Source organism: Macaca thibetana, chromosome 17 (genome assembly GCF_024542745.1).
Source record: "Macaca thibetana thibetana isolate TM-01 chromosome 17, ASM2454274v1, whole genome shotgun sequence".
Lineage (NCBI taxonomy): Eukaryota > Metazoa > Chordata > Mammalia > Primates > Cercopithecidae > Macaca > Macaca thibetana.
The window spans coordinates 48036966-48041949 of NC_065594.1; positions in this window are offsets into that span (position 1 = coordinate 48036966).

The window sequence follows — 4984 nt, forward strand, 5'->3', positions numbered from 1 at the left end:
AAAATAGAAGAAAATATAGAAACCAATTTAGTTTAAATTAATTCACTTAATCTAAATGAAATAAATCTTTTAGTTTAAAATATAAGGTTATGTATACAGACATACACATACATACATATATTTTACACACACATACACACATATATCTTTATATATAAAGAAAAAGAGAAAGAGAAAATGAGTAGATTCACAATAAATTCTTCAAGGCTTTTCTTTTTTTTTTTTTTTTTTTTTTTTTTTGAGACGGAGTCTCGCTCTGTCACCCAGGCTGGAGTGCAGTGGCGCGATCTTGGCTCACTGCAAGCTCCGCCTCCCGGGTTCACGCCACTCTCCTGCCTCAGTCTCTCGAGTAGCTGGGACTACAGGCGCCCGCCACCACGCCCGGCTAATTTTTTGTATTTTTAGTAGAGACGGGGTTTCACCGTGGTCTCGATCTCCTGACCTTGTGATCCGCCCGTCTCGGCCTCCCAAAATGCTGGGATTACAGGCGTGAGCCACCACGCCCGGCCCCAAGGCTTTTCTTCACACAGTAATCTCTTCCATTTTTTCTGCCTATTTTTCTCCTACCGGTAATGTTCTATTCTGGTACTCAGATGTAATTATTTTTCTCCCTCCTTGTATAGGGTTCATTTCTTTCTCTCCATTATTCATTCATTCTTCTTCCTTTTCTCACAAATATCTACAGATTTAAAACTTACTTTCATTTCACGAGATTTCTTGTTTCTTTCTGCAAGAATAAATATCCAATTTTTATCAAATGCTTTCCAGCATCTACTGAGAAGCTTATATTGTTTGTTTTCTTTATACATTAATGTTATCTATTTTATTCAAAGCTTTTCTGATATTAAATATATTTTATTTGGAGCTGTTGGGTCATAGACATTAATTTATGGTGAATTTTATTCATATCTCATTGAATTACAGCCTTGAGCATTTTGTTAAGATTTTAAGATTTTGTTATCAATGTTAATAATTAATGTTATTCTTTTTCTCTTTTACTCCTATTGTGTATTTTGTTGTAATATGTAAAATGTATTGATTGTTTAAAATTTCAAGTAATTGGACAAGCACAGTGGCTTATGCCTGTAATTCCAGCACTTAGGGAGGCCAAGGCGGGCGGATCACTAGGTCAGGAGATCGAGACCATCCTGGACAACATGGTGAAACCCCGTCTGTACTAAAAATACAAAAATTAGCCAGGTGTGGTAGCGTGCACCTGTAGTCCCCGCTACTCAGGAAGCTGAGGGCAGGAGAATTGCTTGAACCTGGGAGGCGGAGGCTGCAGTGAGCCAAGATTCTGCCACTGCCCTGCAGCCTGGGTGACACAGCAAGATTCTGTCTCAAAAAAAAAAAAAAAAAAAAAAAAAAAAAAAAAAAATTCAGGTTATTTTGATGGGTTTATATTACAATGTATGTATTCTGGGAAAATTTTCATGACTTCAGTAACAAAAATTCTGTTGAGAATCTCCTAATAGATAAACAACTTTTTATTTATTTTTATTTTTGTGTTTAGGTTTCACCATGTGCATGCATATTATTTTACTACTTCAGCTTCATCTTTATACTTTAACCTTGTCTTATTTGCTGGTACCTCATTCTCAAAAGCACAATACATTTTTACTTTCTTTGATCTGAGTAAGGGCTGTGCTCTCTTGGGAGAATTATTTGCAGATGTTCAGTTATCTAGGGGATTTCAAAATATTTAAACTAATTAATAGATGGCTCAGTCTGTTTTGGCTGCTATAACAAAGTACTTTAGACTGGGTAATTGACAAATGATAGCAATTTAATTATCACAATTTTAAAGGCTGGAAAGTCTAGGATCATAGTACCAAGCAGATTCTGTTTCTGATCAAGGTTCATTCTCTGCTTTGTAGATAGCTCTCCTTGCTGCACTCTTCCATGGTGCAAGGGCTGAATGCTGTGTCCTCACATGGCAGAAGGAGAAAACATCTCTTTCGCACTTCTTTTATGAGATCACTAATCCCATTTATGAGGGCTTCACCCTCATTACTTAATCATCCCCTAAAGGCTTTACCTCTTAACGTTATCACATTGGCAATTAAGCTTCAACACTTGAATTTTGGAAGATAGCATTGGTTACCAATTATTAATTTGGGTGCAAAATTAAGTCCTAGTGACTTCCAGGATAAAGAAGAGTAATTTTCCAAAATGTATAATATCTGATAATGATTAAAGAACCTTCTTTTGATCCCTTTTCAGAGTAATTTCCTAAAAGACTACAAAGAAAAGAGGAATATATTGAGGACAAAACTATGTATTTGAGATTCCAATACCCCGTCTCTCTGTCTAGCTATCTATCCATTCATCCATCTAAGTAAAATGTTTCCTTTGCATTTTGAGAAAATTTGCTACCGGATTTGGTGAACCAGGCAAGAGTAGTTCAGATGGGTGGAACCACATTTCTTCCTGCAACTTCATGCCTCTTCTTCGGCACTCCACAGCTCCTTTAGAGCACATGCTGCCCCTTTTCAAGATTTGTTATTCAGTTGATGTGCCATGCCTGCTGACAGGTTTATGCTTTTTCTTCTAGGTATTGTTTTCTTCCCGACATGCATCATCATTTGACAAACTCCCAATCAGTCATGTAACCAAAGGAAGATTTCTCATGTTACATACAGATATTGTCATTCCTTTCTTTGTCTATGTTCTGTTTATGTAAATAGTATCATTTAACTGTTTCTACTATTACCTGTCCTGTATGAATATAACTTTCAAGGTCTGGAATGACAAAAAAATTTGTCTTTATTTTCCTTGATACGTGACAACAGAATTATACACACACGTAAGCAATATGATACTTCCGAGTATAAGTAAGAGTTGCACATCACGTTCTATCTGTGTGGCACATAAACTGTTTTACTGTATGCATGGCACAATTTGTCCTCTCATTATCCTAAATCTATCATACTTAAACATTAATACGTATGAGAATTATCTGCAGATGTTTTTAACATGGATATTTTTGGCCTCCACCTTGAGAGATTCATTTTGTTCATTTTGAACAGGCACCCTTTTATTGTGATGTAGATAATCCACATATAACACTTGTAGAAGAAATTTGTGGCCTACACTAAACATTTTAATATATGCAGGACTCCACTGAAGCATAAAGTAAAACGGGCCATGCATGTTAAACCAAGATAGGATCAGATTAATTGAGACTACCTTTTTAATAAAGCTTTTGTTGCAATGCCCTTTCACCACTAGGTGCCATTGTTAATAATGTCTCATTCATTTTGTGATATGTGACATTTGAAGCTTTTCTTTTTCTTTATCTATAGACCTTGAATTCATGAAAGTGGATAATTAGTTCTATAATTTTGGATAGAGCAGAACAAGACTCTTTTCATATGCAAACCCTACTTTCTTGTAGTCTTTTATTTTTCCTATAAGCCTTAAATTCCTTTGTTCGGGCTTGTGTAAATAAAAAACGAGTGAGCTGTGATACCTCTGAAACTAAATATGCCAAAGTAGGCAACTGTGACTTGGGATGATGCGTCTACCTCTCTGACACATCAAGCTGAAAGCTTTCTACCTGTCTATCGATCTACACATTTAGACGGGTTTGACAAGCATGTTATTTTAGCAAGAAACAATACAAAAGGGAGAAAAAAATACCCTTCATTGTATTTAAGCCTCAGGCTGCTCAGGGCTTCACCCTGGGGGAACTGGATTCTTCTTCATAGGATAAAATTGTTGTCTGGTCTGAAATTTCCAGTAAACCTGGAATTACTTTCAATTACATTGAGTTAGACATGACCTCAAGGTAGAATTGTATATTAAGTGGATAACTGCTGGTTGGTATTATAGGAAAAAGACACACAAGCTCTAGGAATAGCAAATAAAATGAGTTGAATAGAGAAGTTGAACTGTTATCTAATGTTCACAGTAAGAGGGTATACTATTTGCTAATGTCCTTTGGAGTGCTTTCATCTTTGTGGTGAGCATTTGTTTAGGAATTTATGTGTTAGGAACTTTGTTTTCAGTCTTTCTTGATATTGTTTTGAATTTTTATTATAACACGACTTTGAACAGTGGTTGCAAAACTAAAGTTTTATATTATTTTGGCAGATAATAAACCTTTTCCTTTCTCCGAGGTTTGATTTATTCATTAATTTATGTATTTACAAATCTTTATTATTTCATACATATTTTTATAACATCAGAAGTATGTATAGTATTACAGTTACTTGGTTTTTGCTACTAATATGCTTCATGAAATATTAATTTAATTCTAGATATTTTTGAGGAATCATGGTTAACTTACTGCATTGTCTTATGTAGTAAGAAAAGTTTTAGAAAAAATTTATAAAATGTCTAAATAATTGTTAAAATATAGTGAGTTTTAACTTTGTAGACATAGATGTCTAATTAATTCAAGTATTTTTGTATTTTAAGTTCACAATAATTATGATTTAGTCAGCTCATAACTATTCTTTATACCTGGCATCCTTTTCAGTCATTAAAGGAAATGTCTTACTATTTATGTCAAAAATAGTGTTTCAAAAAAGTCTAACGATCCTACATTTTGTGTCATTATCAAAACCTTAAAAGTAGTATACAGTAACTTCTTACTTAATATCAATAATAGGTTTCTAGAAGCTGTAACTTGAAGCAAAACGACACACAGTGAAACCAGTTTTACTATTGGCTAACTGATATAAACAAGAGTTAAGTTCATGTGCCATATTTTGGATCACAAAACACCATCAACTTCTAAATAAAGACCCAAAGCCGTTCTAATATTAAACATTGAAATGAATGTGAGTTATACATTGATTTAAGAAAGATCAATAAAAACAAGTAAGAAAATTATATTTCCAATTTTTGGTAGATCAATATGTGATGGCAATGGTAATGGCAGTAGATTAAGTCAAGTAATAAGTGATTGCAAAGCAAAAATGGTAAAGAGCACCTCCTTCTTCCATGTAATTCAAAAACAGATAACAAATATGACTGC